General features: G+C 48.1%; 1 protein-coding gene and 1 long non-coding RNA gene across 2 annotated transcripts in view; one reads left to right on the plus strand and one right to left on the minus strand.

The window, feature by feature from the left end:
• Window positions 1-2,985: 2,985 nt before the first annotated feature.
• Window positions 2,986-10,437, minus strand: LOC108517587 (uncharacterized). Its single transcript, XR_001882156.1, has 3 exons — window positions 10,355-10,437; window positions 8,019-8,046; window positions 2,986-3,060 (listed from the first exon to the last, which is right to left on the minus strand). It is a non-coding gene; the product is annotated as an uncharacterized LOC108517587 (long non-coding RNA).
• AP1B1 (adaptor related protein complex 1 subunit beta 1) overlaps window positions 10,217-17,410 on the plus strand; it is a 62,001-nt gene continuing 54,807 nt past the window's right edge. Inside the window, 1 exon segment of the mRNA XM_017855611.1 lies at window positions 10,217-10,553. The gene's annotated coding sequence lies outside the window, so the exon portion shown is untranslated.

The raw sequence follows: 17,410 nt of genomic DNA on the forward strand, positions 1-17,410 counted from the left end.
AAAAAAAAAAAAAAAAAAAAAGAAATGTAATCCCGACATATGCTACACCATGGATGAACCTGGAAGATATTATTTATGGTACGTGAAATAAACCAGACACAAAAGGACAAACTGTATAATTTCACATATATGAGGTACCCAGAGGAGTCAAATTCATGGAGAGAGAAAGTAGAATAGTTGGCTGGGCACGGTGGCTCATGCCTGTAATCCCACCATTTTGCGAGAATGAGACGGGCAGATCACTTGAGATCAGGAGTTCCAAACCTGCCTGGTCAACATGGGGAAACCCTGTCTCTACTGAAAATACAAAAATTAGCTGGGCATGGTGGTGCGCGCCTGTAATCCCAGATACTCGGGAGCCTGAGGCAGGAGAGTCACTGAACCTGGGAGGTGGAGGTTGCAATGAGCCAAGATGGCGCCATTGCACTCCAGCCTGGGTGACAGACTGAGACTCTGTCTCAAAAAAAAAAAAAAGAAAAAGAAAGTATAATAGTGGTTGCCAGGGACTACGAGGAGGGGGGAAATGGGAAGTTAGTGTTTGATGTATATAGAGCTTCTGTTTGGGAAGATGAAAAAGTTCCGGAGATGGCCGGGCGCAGTGACTCATGCCTGTGATCCCAGCATTTTGGGAGGCCAAGGTGGACAGATCACTTAAGGTCAGAAGTTTGAGACTAGCCTGGCCAACATGGTGAAACCCCGTCTCTACTAAAAATACAAAATTAGCCAGGTGGCGGTGGACGCCTGTAAACCCAGCTACTCAGGAGGCTGAGGCGGAGGTTGCAGTGAGTCGAGATTGCACCATTTCACTCCAGCCTGGGTGACAGAGCGACACTCTGTCTCAAAAAAAAAAAAGAAAAAGAAATTTTGGAGCTAGATGGTGGTGATGGTTACGTATGTAAATGTACTTAATGTCACAGAACTGTGCACTTTAAAATGGCCCAAATGATAAATTTTTATGTTGTGTGTGTATATATATGTACATAATGTATATATTTATGTTATATATATTTTATCATTAAAAAATTCTGGCCAGGCACAGTGAGTGGCACATGCCTGTAATCCCAGCATTTTGGGAGGCTAAAGTGGGAGGATTGCTTGAGCCCAGGAGTTTGAGAGCAACCTGGGCAACATAGTGAGACCTCATCTCAACAACAACAAAAAATTTAAAAATTAGCTGGATGCGTGACTTTCAGCCACTTGGGAGAATTGCTTGAGCCCAGGAGGTTGAGGCTGCAAGGAGTCAAGGCCATGCCACTGCATTCCAGGCTAGGTGACAGAGTGAGACCCCATCTCAAGCAAAAAAAGAAAATTCCTTTATTGTTGTTTTAGTGAGATTTCAGAAGGGAGTGGAGTTACGTGGATATGTTGAATTCACCACTTACCCAGGAGTTTCAGATGTTTAAAAGAGACTGTTTTGCTGGGTGCCGTGGCTCACGCCCGTAATCCCAGTGCTTTGGGAGGCCAAGGTGGGTGGATCACCTGAGGTCAGGAGTTTGAGACCAGCCTGGCCAACATGGTGAAACCCCGTCTGTACTAAAAATACAAAAATTAGCCAGACGTGCTGGCCCGCACCTGTAATCCCAGCTACTCATGAGGTTGAGGCAGGAGAATCACTGGAGCATGGGAGGTGGAAGCTGCAGTGAGCTGAGATTATACCACTGCATGCCAATCTGGGTGACAGAGTGAGACTCCATCTCAAAAAAAAAAAAAAGACTTTTCTTTGCTAGTGTGAAGTCAGCTTTCTGGTTTCATTATTGATTTCCAGTTTTTTTAATTGTGGTCAAGGAATAATATATGAACAATTTCTACTGTATGGGAGTTTATTGACATTTTCTTTGTGCCCTAGTTGATGACCGTTAATAATTACAAACACTACTTTTTATTAAGTGCTTACTAGTTGTCTGAAGAACATTACCTACCTTACCCACCTGGAAAACATCTAGTTTCAGGTGGGCACGGTGGCTCATGCCTGTAATCCCAGTGCTTTGGGAGGCCGAGGTGGGCTGATCATGAGGTCAGGAGTTCGAGACCACCCTGGCCAATATGGTGACACCCCCGTCTCTACCAAAATACAAAAATTAGCCGTGTGTGGTGGCTCCTGCCTGTAGTCCTAGCTACTCAGGAGGCTGAGGCAGAAGAATCACTTGAACCTGGGAGGTGGAGGTTGCAGTAAGCCAAGATCTCAAAAAAAAAAAAAAAAAGAGAGAAAACATCTAGTTTTTCTGGACATCTGTATAAAGTAGGATGTTAGTCCCATTTTCCAGATAGGGAAGTTGAGGCAAAGAAACTAAGTGATATGCTGATGGACCCACAGCCAGGAAGTGGCTGAGCTGCACTAATTTTTTTTTTTTTTTTTTTTTTTTTTTTGAGACAGAGTCTCGCTCTGTAGCCCAAGCTGGAGTGCAGTTGGCATGATCTTGGCTCACTGTAACCTCTGCCTCCCAGGTTCCAGTGATTCTCCTGCCTCAGCCTCCCAAGTAGCTGAGACTACAAGCATGTGCCACCACGCCTGGCACATTTTTTGTATTTTAGTGTAGACAGGGGTTTCAACGTGTTACCCAGGCTGGTCTCAAACTCCTGAGCTCAGGCAATTCACCTGCCACAGCCTCCCAAAGTACTAGGATTACAGGCGTGAGCCATCAAGCCCAGCTAGCTGAATATTAACACAGGCTGGGCATAGTGGCTCACACCTGTAATCCCAGCACTTTGGGAGGCCAAGGCAGGAGGATCACTTGAGGCCAGGAGTTTGAGACCAGCCTGAACAACATGGTGAGACCTCCCACCAACCTCTACTTTTAAAAATTAATACAAATAGTAGCTCCCATTTAACGGGGACTTATAGGTTCCAGCCACTGTACATTAGTTCTATAATTTAATCTCTATAGCAACCTTGCAAGAAGGCACAACCAACCTATGTTAGTCTGTCTTGTGCTGCTTTAACAGAATACCTCGGTAATTTATAATAAACAGAAATGTATTTGGCTCACAGTTCTCGAAGTCCAGAAGTCCAAGGGCATGGTGCCAACATCTGCTCAGCATCTGGTGGGGGCCTCCTTGTATCTTCCCACGGTAGAAAGGGAGAGGGTGAGAGAGAGTGCAAGAGATCTAACACACAGCCTCAAGCCCTTCCGTGATTGGCATTAATCCACTCATGAGAGTAGAGACTTCATGACCCAAACACCTCCTGTTAGGCCCCATCTCCTAACACTGTTGCAGTGGGGACTGCCAACATGTGCTTCCTGGGGGATGCATTCAAACCACAGCAAGCCCCATTTTTCAGACTGGAAACTGAAGTCCCATAGCTGAAGATCTGAGCCCAGGTGGCGTTGAGAGCCTGGGCTTTTTCTTTTCTTTTCTCTTTTTTTGAGACAAGAGTCTGTTGCCCAGGCTGGAGTAGAGTGGCATGATCTTGGCTCACTGCAACCTCCGCCTCCCAGGTTCAAGTGATCCTCCTGTCTCAGCTCCCCCCAGTAGTTGGGATTACACGCACATGCCACCATCCCTGGCTAATTTTTGTGTTTTTAGTAGAGATGGAGTTTCTCCATGTTGGCCAGGCTGGTCTCAAACTCCTACCTCAAGTGATCCACCCACCTCGGCCTCCCAAAGCAGTGGGATTACAGGCGTGAGCCACCACGCCCAGCTGAGAGCCCGGGCTTTTTCGATGCATTGGCGGAGGCTGGTTCAGCCTAGGGGTACCTGAGAGAGCAGAGCTTTTCAAGAGGGAGCCTGTGGTGTACAGCTAGGAGGGGCTGAGCAGGAATTTGCTACTGGGAAGACCAGAGATGGTGCACTGAGGACATCTGCAGCAAGGAGAGCTGGGGGCAAAGGCTGGGATCCCTGGCAAGCTCTAGGCCCCTCTGCCCTGGGGGTTGTGCCAAGCCTGGGCTGGGCAGGAGGGATGGGAAACTGCCTGCCCTCAGCAAGTAGGTAGAGGCTGGTGTTCCTGAGGCTGTAGACAAACCCACCTCCTTGTTCCTTTTAGAAAGGCTCTGTGGCAACTTTTAGAGATTTGCAGGATGGAAACAACAAAAACCAGCAAGCAAACAGAGACTGGAGTAGAGGAATAGTAATCACAGAGGAAGAAGAGTGTGGAAAGGCTGGGAATAGAAAGGCATAGCAGCCCCTGTGCAAGAATGGCATTTAAGGGAACAGTGGCGGTTAGTGGCACCAGTGTGCACTCTAGTGGGTGCAGAGGGAAAGAACACTTAATTTGTTCATGTATTTACGCACCCATTCATTGTGGAGGGAGGATGGGAAGGACGTTGCTGAGATTCTGAGCATCAGAAAGGGGAAGGGACTTGCTGAGGGTCACAGAATGCCAGTGGTAGGGGTCACAGTGGGTCATTTCACAAGACCGCACGAACTCTCAACCTTCCTGGCATTGGATGAAACCTCATGAGGCAGGTAAGGGTGAGTGGAGAAGAAAGCATGGGGCCTGCCGTCATCAGCCCTAGCCTTGACTCCCCACTCAGCCCATTGCAGCTACGGGACCCTGGGAAAGTCCCTCAACATTTCAGGACTTCAGTGGCCTCATCTGTAAAATGGGGTTATCTTAGCATCTACCTATTGAGAACAGTGAGAGTTAAATGAAGTGATGGATGTCAAGGGCATACAACGATGCTTGGCACATGGTGGATGCACAGGTCTCAGAGAAGAGAAACTGAGGCCCAAAGAACTGGACTGGCCAGGTGCGGTGGCTCACGCCTGTAATCCCAGCACTTTGGGAGGCCCAGGCAGGCAGATCAACTGAGGTCAGGAGTTCGAGACCAACCTGGCCAACATGATGAAACCCTGTCTCTACTAAAATACAAAAATTAGCCAGGCATGGTGGCGGGCACCTGTAATCCCAGCTACTTGGGAGGCTGAGGCAGCAGAATGGCTTGAACCCAGGAGGTGGAGGTTGCAGTGAGCCAAGACCGTGCTACTGCACTCCAGCCTGAACAACAAAAGCGAGACTCTGTCTCAAAACAAAAATAAAAACAACAAACAAAATTAGCTGGGCATGGTAGCATGGGCCTTTAATCCCAGCTACTCGGGAGGCTGAGGCAAGAGAATCACTTGAACCTGGGAGGTGGAGCTTGCAGTGACGAGATCGAAACTGTCTCAAAAACAAAGGACTAGACAGCCCTGTCTCCACCAGCCAGCTCAAATCGGGCAGGGTATAAAAAATCTGGGGCTTGGGGAAAAGTTTTAAAATGTCCTGGCTGGGCACAGAGGCACAAACCTGTAATCCCAGAACTTTGGAGGCCAAAGTAGGAGGATTGCTTGAGGCCAGAAGTTTGAGACCAGCCTGGGCAACATAGTGAGACCTCACCTCTAAAATAAATAAAAATAGGCTGGGTGTGGTGGCTCACGTCTGTAATCCCAGCACTTTGGGAGGCAAAGGCGGGCAGATCATTTAAGGTCAGGAGTTCGAGACTAGCCTGGCCAACATGGTGAAACCCCATCTCTACTAAAAATACAAAAATTAGTTGCGTGTGGTAGGCAGATTAGGCAAAAAGAGTGAGACTCCGTCTCAAAAAAAATAAATAAACAAATAAAAATTAAAACTAGCCAGGAGGTAGTATTATTGTCAGCAAGTGTGTATTTCTTGGGAGGAAATGAGTGCCCTCTCTTTCTCTCTCCAGGTGGGCTTGGCTACCATTGGCTCTACTCCCCCCATCCTAGGGCAAGGAGCTCCTCCTGGGCCTGGGGTCTCAGAGGGCAGGGGCACCCACACATGCTCCAGGTGTGGCTGTTCCAGTTGCAGCTGTCAGCATTTGATGGTGTGGATGACTCAGGCAGTGTGGCTAGGTGGGTTTAGTGATGGGGGCAGAAAGAGAAGTTTCCTTAGAGGCTCCCTTCCCTGCTTCTGTCACCCACCTCTGCAAGCTGTAATTATCAAGCCTTTGATACTGAACTGTACTTGCTCTTACTAGTATACTTTTAGCTCTCCTGCCAGACCATACTGCAGGAGAGCAGGTCTAGGTCCTCATGGAAGTAGGCGAGAAATCAGTTCTGCCCACTGGTCTTTTCCTGATCTCCACTTGGAGGCAGTCATGGAACTGTCATGGAATTGTTGGGAAAGTTTAATGAGTTAATATGCAGAAGCGCTTCACGCAGTGCCTAGTTAATGGTTAAGTATTAGTAATAGTCTCACCCTTCACAGTTCAGGTTGGGTGTCACTTCCTCCAGGAAGCCTTCCCTGACTTTCCCAGGCTGAATTTGGTGCCTGCATCCCCTGTGCCTCCCTGGTACTTCCTACCACTCTGAGTTATAATTGTCCCTTCATTTGTCTTTCTCCCATACTCAACAGTGAGCCCCCAGGGGGGCACTGTGCCATATCCTGTTCACTGTTGCATTCCCAGTGTGCCTGGCTCAGGTGGCAGTGACAATTGTTAGGTGAATGAGTGAAACTCATGAGAGCTGGGGGTCTGGGACCAGGCCCTCAGCCCTGTCACTCACATGCTATTTGATTTAAGTTCTCAGGGTTTAAGTTCCCCCCAAGATGAAATGGAGCTAAAACAACCCCTTCCTCATGGGGCTGATGTCAGGAGGAAATGAGATTTTCTGCACACTCCCTGGCATGCTACATGTTCCATAAACATTCACTGTTGTTCTGCAGTTCCTGATTAAATACACTGTACTTGGCCGTGTGTGTGTGGGCTCATGCCTGTAATCCCAGCACTTTGGAGGTGGATTGCTTGAGGTCAGGAGTTTGAGACCAGCCTGGCCAATGTGGCAAAACCCCATCTCTACTACAAATACAAAAATTAGCCAGGCATGGTGGTGTGCAACTGCAGTCCCAGCTACTCAGGAGGGTGAGGCAGGAGGATTGCTTGACCATGGGAGGCAGAAGTTGCAGTGAACCAAGTTTGCAGAACTGCACTCCAGCCTGAGTGACAAAGTGAGACTCTGTCTCAAAAAAAGCCGGGCATGGTAGCTCATGCCTATAATCCCAGCTTTTTGGGAGGCCGAGGCGGGCGGATGACCTGAAGTCAGGAATTTGAGACTAGCCTGGTCAACATGGTAGAACCCCATCTCCACTAAAAATACAAAAATTAGCTGGGTGTGGTGGCAGGTGCCTGTAATCCCAGCGACTCAGGAGGCTGAGGCAAGAGAATTGTTTCAGCCTGGGAGGCAGACATTGCAGTGAGCCGAGATTGCTGCCACTCCACTCCAGCCTGGGGGACGGACTGAGACCCCGGCTCACCAACAACAACAACAACAACAAAACCCCCTCTACTTGTCCAGGCGTCCCCTAGTCCCTCCAACCCAAAGGAACTTCAGTTTTAGCTCTGGACTCCCATAGCCTCCCAGTATGTCCCCCTGTCACAGAATCAGTCACACTTGTGACTTGCTCCTCTGTTACCCCCTCTCCCCGCAAACTGTAGGCTCAGCAAGGGCAGGGCCTTAGCCTCACCCATCTGACTATCCAGCACCTAGCCCAGGGCCTGGCTCAAACCAGGGGCTTGGAAAATGCTTTCTGCAGGGCTAGACACCTGGCTCCCTTGCACGGGGGGGCCTGTGAGGTTTTCCTGCCTCGACACAGTTCTTCCCCCTGTATTACCCTTTCCTTCTCTCTCAGCCTATGCAACTCTGTTCTTATTCGGCAAGACAGCGCAAATGCCATCTTCCCCAGGAAGTCCTTCCTGAGTCACCCAGTGCTGTGACCTCTCTCTCCTTGGAAATCTGAAAGCTCTGACTCCTTCAACCACTAACTTGCCACTTGTACATAAGCTCTCCAGCTTGATACCTTTAGGTCTGTTAGTTTGTTTTGTTGGATAATTTTTCTCTTCCCATGTTACATTCTCAGTGAAATTTTGTTTTCCACTGAGGTGGGTGGCATTTACCAATGTCTATCATCAGAGAAAGGCAGTTCCTCCGGAGATTTGTGTATCACACATGCTGCATAGCACATACATACATATAAAATTATTCCAGGCACACAGAGGAAAGATTGTGTGAGGACATAGCAAGAGGGCGGCCATCTGCAAGCCAAGGAGAAAGGCCTCGGAGGAAAGGAACCCTGCCAATACCTTGATCTTAGACTTCCAGTCTCCAGCACTGTGAGAAAAGAAATTCCGTTGTTGAATCCAAAAAATAAAAAATAAAAAAAATTCCATTTGTTCCTTACTTTCTTTTTTTTTTTTTTTTCCTTTTTTTCTGAAGACGTAGTCCTTACTCTGTCACCCAGGCTAGAAGTGCAAGTGGCGCGATCTCGGCTCCACTGCAAGCCTGCCTCCCATCCTCTTCATTAGCAGGAAAAGTGGCGTGAACCTGGGAGGTAGCTTGCAGTGAGCCGAGATCGCACCACCTGCACTCCAGCCTGGGCGACAGAGCGAGACTACATCTCAAATAAAGTAAAATAAAATAAAATAAATAAAAAAATAAAAATGGAATAAGGTTTGTAATTTAGATAATGGTATTTTACCAATGCCAATTTCCTGGTTTTGCTATTATACTACAGATATATAAAATGTCACCATTGTGGGAAGCTGGGTGAAGGGTACATGGGACTCAATTTTGGTACTAATTTTGCAATTTCCTATAAGTCTATAATTATTTCAAAATAACAACTTTTAAAGCCTTTGAGGCTGATTAAGCATATAAAATTATGTTAAATATAAATCTATATTAGATAGGACATACAGACTTAGCTGTGCAAGCTTATTTATTTATTTTATTTATTTTTTTATTTTTTATTGTTTTGAGACGGAGTCTCTGTCGCCCAGGCTGGAGTGCAGTGGCCGGATCTCAGCTCACTGCAAGCTCCGCCTCCCGGGTTTACGCCATTCTCCTGCCTCAGCCTCCCGAGTAGCTGGGACTACAGGCGCCCGCCACCTCGCCCGGCTAGTTTTTTGTATTTTTTAGTAGAGACGGGGTTTCACCGTGTTAGTCAGGATGGTCTCAATCTCCTGACCTCGTGATCCGCCCGTCTCGGCCTCCCAAAGTGCTGGGATTACAGGCTTGAGCCACTGCGCCCGGCCAAGCTTATTTATTAACAAGTTTTTGATAATATTAAAAAAGATTGATAACCTTAGGGGACTGTTTTTGAGATTAGCAGTACCATCCATATAATGGAATACGATGCAGATATTGGAAAGTGCCAAGTAGAAATGTATTTACTATTTTGGGAAACTTTTACCAATATTTTGGTGAGTTAAAAAATATCAATTGAGGCTGGGCACAGAGGCTCACGCCTATAATCCCAGCACTTTGGGAAGCCAAGGTGGGCAGATTACTTGAGGTCAGGAGTTCAAGACCAGCCTGGCCAACATGGTGAACCACCCCTCCTACTAAAAATACAAAAATTAGCCGGGCATGGTGGCGCATGCTTGTAATCCCAACTACTTGGGAGGCCCAGGCAGGAGAATCTCTTGAACCTGGGAGGCAGAGGTTGCAGTGAACCAAGATCACGACACTGCACTCAAGTCCAGGCAACAGAGGGAGACCCTGTCTCAAAACAAACAAACAAACAAAAAAATGATCTGTCTGGAAGAATATTCACAGAAATATTAAAAGTTGATTGTCTTAGGTCAGTGAGATTGCAGATGGTTTTTTTTTTTTCTTCTTTTTTTGAGACAGGGTCTGGATCTGTCGCCCAGGCTGGAGTGCAGTGCTGCAATTATAGTTCACTGTAACCTCAACCTCCCCGGCTCAAGCCATTCTCTTGCCTCAGCCTCCCGAATAGCTGGGACTACAGGTATGAGCCACTGTGTCTGGCTCAAGGTCACTCATCTTAAGAATGGAAGGGTTCAAACTAGAGCTGCAGAGACAGAGACCCCTCTCTGAAAAAAAAAAAAAAAAAGTGGCCGGGTGCAGTGGCTCATGCCTGTAATCCCAGCACTTTGGGAGGCCGAGGTGGGAGGATCTCTTGGGCGCATGATTTCGAGGCCAGCCTGAGCAATATAGTGAGACAGCCTCTCTCTACAAAAAATAAATAAATAAGTAAATAATAAATAATTAGCCGGGCGTACTGCTGTGCGCCTGTGCTCCCAGCTGCTTGGGAGGCTGAGGTGAGAGGATCACCTGAGCCCGGGTGGCGGAGGTTGCAGTGAGCCCAGATCTTCAAGTCACTGCACTCTAGCTTGGGCAACAGAGCAAGACCCTGTTTCAAACCAAAAAAAAAAAAAAAAAGAGTGACGCAAAACCCTGCCCCTCTTAGAACCTCAGACTTGCCGTCTTTACACAGAAGAAGTCCCTACGATCTTGCCCGGCCCCCTCACGCTGAATTAACTAGCGGGCTGGTTTCCCAAGGGCTCTGCGGGAGACTGCAGCATAGCAGCGCCGCGGCTGCCGAGGGGTTAATACTGTTGGGCTCTGCCCCTTTTCTTGCCCCGCCCCACGGCCACCACCCCCGCCAGGGTTGTACCCTTGACCCCGCCTTCAGGCCTTGCGTCCACCGGAAGTACCCGCGCGCGGGCAGCTCACTTCCGCCCGGCAGGTGACAGCCGCGGGGCTCCGAGCCGCCGGCAGCCGGGACGCACCGGGAGAGCGAGAGGTGGAAGCCGCGGACGTTTTGGTGCCAAGCCGAACCGAGCCGTGGCGCTGGGAGCTGCTGGGACCTGCGGGTGAGGAAGCGGGGACCCGGGCGAGCCAGGAGAAGAAGTGGGGCGGGGAGTCAGGGGACCTAGGTGAGGGGTTTGCGGGGTCAGAGGTCATGAAGAGGACGCGGCGCTGCAGAGGCGCGAGCGGCGTCCCCGGCCAGAGGAGGAGGAAAGGCTGAGGGTTCGTTCATTCATTCGCTCCCATTTGGCCGCCGGCCTGTTTCTCCGCCGCCCCAGATCCGCAGCCCCTCCTGGGGCTCCCGCCCAGAGAGACTCTTAGACTTAGGCCCCGAGGAATTCCTCTCTGGCCGGAGGGAAAACTCTTCGGGCTCTAGTTTCCTCTTTCAGGCTCACACCCATGGCCATCCTGATGCCTCCTAGTTGTTCCGGGCGTTATCTCTTTGCCAAGGTTGAAAAAAAGGAAAGAAAGAAAGAAAAATTAGAAAACAGTCCCGTGCCGCCCGCCCGCGGCTAGGCACGGGCTTGGTCTTGTCTGTTGGATCCTCTAAGACAACATGTTGACTGAATGGGGACACCGGTGATAATGCTACAAAATAACGAGGGAGATGCTTGCTAGTGGCTATCGAGCCCCTTCTGTGTACCCGGCACTGTGCTAAGCACTTTCCTTACAATGACACATTCAAACTTCACACCAACCTTTGTGGGGATTAAATATCCCTGTTTTATTGATGAGGACATTGAGGCACAGAGAGGTTAAATCACACATGTAAGGTCATTCGGGTGGTAGAGGCAAGGCCAGGTTTCCTGCCCAGGCTCTCAGGGACCTGCAAAGTACAGAGACAAAGGAAAGACTGGAGTAAGGTTGGGGTGTAGGGGATATTTAAGACTTTTAGCCGGGCGCAGTGGCTCATGCCTGTAATCCCAGCACTTTGGGAGGCCGAGGCAGGTGGATTATGAGGTCAGGAGTTCAAGACCAGCCTGACCAACATGGTGAAACCGTCTCAACTAAAAATACAAAAATTAGCTGGGTGTGGTGGCGCACGCCTGTAATCCCAGCTACTTGGAAGGTTGAGGCAGGAAATCGCTTGAACCCGGGAGGCGGAGGTTGTAGTGAGCCAAGATCGTGCCACTGCACTCCAGCCTGGGCCACAGAGTGAGACTCCATCTCAAAAAAAAAAAAAAAAAAAAAAAAAAAAAAAAAAGTTTTAGCTGCCGTTGTATTTATTTGAATTTATGTTAAGATGTAGCCTTATTGTTTTTTGTCTGATCTTCATAAGGGTCGTTTGATTCACTTTCTTTAGGATAAAATAATCCTGTAGGCTGTTGCTATTAGTGATACCTCTCAGGGCAAGAGTCTAAGATTTTCCTGACTTTGGGGAACAGTGAGACACAAAACAGGCTATCCGTGAAAGCTATTTGAAGACTATCCAGAACTTCTCTTCAGAGTGGTTAAGCTGCATTCCTTTTGGTCTAAAAAGAGAGGAACACATGACCTCTAGGGGATCTTTTGGTCCTAGGTTCTGGAAGAAGGTACCCAGAGGAAGAATCTTTGCCTTTCTGAGAAATGTACAGGCCCCATGGCTTCTCGCCAGAGCTGAGCACATCTTACTTGGGAGGTGGTGTGATGGTTTGGTGACTGGAGGACTAGGCTGTATGAATCTGAGCCTCATTCCATTGTGGATATTCACTTGCTTCAATTCTGCCTCAGTTTCCCTGACATCAACATGAGAAAGACCTGCTGCCTTCCTGTCTATTCCTGGGGGTATGAACCTGTGAATGAACCTGTGAGGGCTTCCACATGCTTCTGAAGAAAGCTGTATATAAATATTAGTGTAATACCGTTTTTTTTTTTTTAGCTCTATGATCTGTTGTCCTAGTTCCATTGAATTCACAGAAACTTAATATTGTCACCTTACTCCCATCCTTCCAAGGGAGGATTTGAGATGAAGCAACTTGTCACAGAGGGTGGGAACATGAGCAGAGCTCAGAGCATGTGGTTTTCTGTTCGGAGTTGAGCCCACCAGTGTCCTCCGACCTCTTAGAAACTGTCATGAGGAGCAGCTTCAGTAGTTCTCAAAGAGTCAGATCCCTCAGAGGTTGTGTGGAGATCATCTGTTGAGTGTGGGTCAGTGGACGCTTCCCCCTGAGCTGCTTCAAGAGCCCAGAGGTATGCAGGAAAGATCACTCGACTCCCAGTCAGTCAGCCCTGGGTTCAACCCCAGCTCAGCAGTTCAGCAGCTTCCTGGCAGTGTGACCTGACCTGGACGGTTTACATAGGCTGGCCCTCCTTTACCTCAGCTCTAAAATCATACTGGCCACCCTCTCTGACTCCCCTACCCCTGCTTTGTGTGAGGGTTAGATGGGAAAATTTGTGCAGGGCCTGTGATTTTTGGGTGCTTTGACTTGAGGCTGACTGATGCCTGCTGGGGGGCCTGTGTCTGAGGAAGTCTGCCAACCTTGGCTTCTGGAGCGTTACTTCCTTCTGCAAACAGAGACCTTAATGTACTCAGGACTTCTTCCACCCTTCTTGTTTCACTTCCTAAAAGTAGTTCAGAACAAGTTCAATTTGTTGGTCCTTCTGACTTTGAGCTTGGACTTGCATCTTTTTCTGGTTATTCTCTGAAACTCTTGCGTTTCTTAACTGCCCACTTCCCAGGAACTTCCCATGTCTGGCACCAAAGCCTGACGTGCTGACAATAAGCAAACACGGCTTGGGTTTTACACTTTGCTGTGTTTCTGAAAGTTGAGGGGACATTTGTACCTTGCAGACATTTCTTTTTCTCGACAGGTCTTTTGTCTAAAAGAGATTGTTGATATTATCACAGCCCAGAAGTGATTTTTCTGTTCTTTATCTCTTCACATAGAGAGGAACAAATACTCCTGAGAAAAAATGTCAGCAAAGCAGTTGGGGAATCCTTAAAGAAAATTCTGCTTGAAAAATCATCAGTGGCTCCTAATTGCCCTCAGGCTAAAACTCACATTCCATAACGTGACATTCAAGGCCCTTTGGACTCTGACCCTTGCCTAGCTCTCTTTCATCATCTCTCCTACTCCGTACTCACCTTTTCCCAAGCTCCCGTCAACCTCAGCTGCTTGCTACTTCTGCAAGCCCCAACTCTTTTTTCTGTTTTTGAGGAAGGATCTTGGTTTGTTACCCAGACTGTAGTACAGTGGAGCTATCGTAGCTCACTGCAGGCTCCAACTTGTGGGCTTGAACGACCCTCCCGCCTCAGCCTCCCAAGTAGCTAGGACTACAGGTGAGTGCCACTGTGCCTGGCAAATTGTTTTTATTTTTTGTAGAGACGGAGTCTTGCTATGTTGCTCAGGCTGGTCTCAAACCCCTGGCCTCAAGCAGTCCTTCCGCCTGGGCCTCCCAAAGTGCTGGGATTATAGGCGTGAGCCACCACACCTGGCCTTCCAACTCTCTGTCTTTGCTTTGTGCTATTCCCTCTGCCTGAACACCATTTCCTGCTCCCCCAACCTTACCTGCCTAGCTGCAGTGCTACTTGGTTCTTCCCATCTGATCATCGCCCCTAAGTCTGAGCTAGATGCCCCTCCTTGATGTCCTGTGGCAAGGGTCACAGTGGGTTGTGATTGTTTACTTGGCTCTCTTCCAAGTAAATAGCTCTTTTTTTTCTTTTTTTTTTGAGACAGAGTCTCGCTTTTTCTTCCATGCTGGAGTGCAATGGCGCGATCTCAGCTCACTGCAACCTCCACCTCCCGGGTTCAAAAGATTCTCTTGCCTTAGCCTCCAGAGTAGCTAGGATTACAGGCGCCTGCCACCATGTTTGGCTAATTTTTGTATTTTTAGTGGAGGCACGGTTTCACCATGTTGGCCAGGCTGGGCTCGAACTCCTGACCTCAAGTGACCCGCCTGCCTTGGCCTCCCAAAGTGCTGGGATTACAGGTGTGAGCCACCACGCCCTGCCAGTAAATAGCTCTTAATCCTTGATGAAGACCTGCCTTAACTGTGTCTCCAGCACCCAGTGAGACGTCTGGTACATAGTTGGTGCTCAGCAGATGTTCAATGAGTGAATGAATGAATATTGTATTGAATTGTTAGGATTCCTTAACTCCTAAGGGGTTCAAAGCACTTTCTAGATTATCTCTTGTCCATCCTCATGTCACCTCATAGAGACAGGGAGAAATCTGATCAGTGCTGAGACTACTTTCAAACTATAGTTGCTACCACCAGACAGCCGCCAGAGTGTTTCAGGGCTTCCAGAGGCCTGGGAATCTGGTACTGAGCAGGGAAGTGGTAAACTCTCTCTCAGTAGTAGTAATAGTGGCTAACATTTATCAGGCATCTTGTGGGCTGGGCACTGCTAAGGGCTAGGTGTGTATTGACTTGTTTTAGCCTCACAAACCCCTCAGGCATGTAACACTGCAGTTCCCATTTTACAGTTGTGCTGCAGTTGTGCCTGTTTGCTTTGTAGAGCCTGGGAGAGCCCCTGTCCTACCTGCTATGGCTGCCTTCACCTACCCACTCCTTGTGTTTAGATTGTCTCCTCTTATATAGTGGAGCTGAGGGAGGACTTGTCTATGGTTCTACACTCCTACGTCTCATGCCGTCTGGGTCTTTAGCCGTGGACTTGACTTCTGACCTCTGTCAGGAAGGGAGGCCTCTCCTAGTTATGGTATGAGTGTGGCCTAACTCTGGGTTGACCCCACAAGGCCCAGAGTTCATCAGTTACTGGGATGCCTTGGTCACTGATCCCCCAGGTTACCACCAGTTACCACAGTCTGCCCTGTGGACTCGGAGCTGGAAGGTGGTAGGTTTGTACCTGATGTAAATGACGAGTTGATGGGTGCTGACGAGTTGATGGGTGCAGCACACCAACACGGCACAAGTATACATATGTAACAAACCTACACGTTGTGCACATGTACCCTAGAACTTAAAGTATAATTAAAAATATATATATAAAAAAAAGAAAATCGAGTCTCAAAAGCTTTAAAACTGAACCTTCATTGTTCATTTTCGGCATTTCAGTAACTGAGTTCTGTAGCAGAATAGACTTGGTTGGCAGATACTCTTTACCACACGCTCCTTACATTTAGGATCTTAAGCATATTGCGAGTGGAATAACACAATTTCAGTAGAGCCGGCCTTGGGTCTGCTGCTGTGGTGGTCTTCATTGCCTGATCCCTGAGTGTTGGGTGGCTGGCTGCTGGGACACTGAGGACAGAGACTTCCTAAGTCCAGCATTCATTCGGTATTTATCGAGGCCTGCTAATGCCTGATGCCGGCCTATGCTGATAGGTCAACAGGCCAGATATGGCTTCAGGCTTCGGATAAGCCCTCAGGTTGCTTACTTCATTCTAGCGGGAGAGAGAGACAAAGAAGTAGAGAAAAAAAGCAATGATTAGAAAAACCAATAAGCCATGAGGGAAACAAAAGGCATAGCAGCCAGAGCCCGTTAAAATATATGTCAGGACTGCTCTGCTCAAAACCCTCCAGTGGCTCCAGCTCACTCAGTAAAAGCCAAAGACCTCATGCTTGCTCATAAGGCCCCCTGCATTCTCCTGTGACTTCCTGACCCACTATTTCCTCATTGCTCACTCAGCCACATTCACTTCCTTGCTGTTCCTCAGACATGCCAGGCACATACTCACCTTTGCATTGGCGATCTCTTTTGTTTGGCAGCCTCTTCCCCAGACAGTGTCACCTGTCACCTTCTCAAGGAGGCCTTCTATGGCCACCCTAGTTAAATTTTAACTTCCCTTCCTCACCTCTCCCCTCCCTATCCTCCTTCCCTCCTCTTTTTTGCCTTGATAGTGTTCATCACTATCTAAGATGTTATGTATTTTACTCATTTATCTTGCATACCGTCTCTTTCCCCCATTAGGATGTAAACTCCGTGTAGGGAAGGATGTCTGTTTCTTTCACTGCTGCATTCCCAACATGTAGAAATGTTTCTGGTACACGGAAGATGCTCAGGAAATGTATGAATAAGAATACTGGAGGATGTGACAGAGAAATACCTTCTTAAGATTGTATATGCATGGCCAGGTGCAGTGGTTCATGCCTGTAATCCCAGCTACTTGGGAGGCTGAGGTGGGAGGATTACTTGAGGCCAGGAGTTCAAGACCAGCCTGGATAATTTAGCGAGACTCCACAAAAAACTTGAAAAGATTAGCTGGGCATGGCACATGCCAGTAGTCTCAGCTACTCAGGAGGCTGAAGCAGGAGGATTGCTTGTGCCCAGTAGTTTGATGCTGCAATGAGCTATGATCATACCACTGCACTCTAGCCTGGGTGATAGAGCAACACTGTCTGTCTCTAACAACAACAAAAAAAGATAGTACATGCAGGAAAGGTTTTTTTTTGTTTGTTTGTTTGTTTTTTTAAGCGTCAGAGGTATCACGCTGGAAGAGAAGGTGTCTTTGAAGTGAGGTCATCTAAGCTGAGATTTGAAGGATAAATTGGAGCAGTTAGGAGAGGATAATACAACAGAAGGATCAGCAAGGGTAGAGATAGTGAAGAGTTGGCTGTTAGAGGAACAAAGAAGGCATGTGGGCCTGGAGGCAAAGACCTGGTACTTATTATCATATCCTGTGCCAGAGCCACCCCACCTTCTGCAGCTCTGTCACTCTGAGCTGATACCTGTGGGAGCAGGTGACAGTGGCTTGGCTTCATTGAACATTTCTCCCACTGGAGATGTTGCCACCTGATCTTCTACCCTTGCCCTTTCTTCTCTCTCTCATAATTTATTCACTTACCTTCCATTTATTGGCTGTAAATGGGCTGGGGGTCTGGCATGTTCAATTTCAGTATAGTCAGAATAGCTTGACAATCAGAGCAGATGTATCTCTGATCCTGCATAACCCAGTGAATGGAACATTGAGAAGCTGCTCTAGCAGAGGCTGGTTTACAAAACATGAAATTTGCCCAAGAAGAGAGTTGAGCACTGATCATT

The sequence above is a fragment of the Rhinopithecus bieti genome, unplaced genomic scaffold (genome assembly GCF_001698545.2).
Source record: "Rhinopithecus bieti isolate Rb0 unplaced genomic scaffold, ASM169854v2 scaffold_36959, whole genome shotgun sequence".
Classification (NCBI taxonomy): Eukaryota; Metazoa; Chordata; class Mammalia; order Primates; family Cercopithecidae; genus Rhinopithecus; species Rhinopithecus bieti.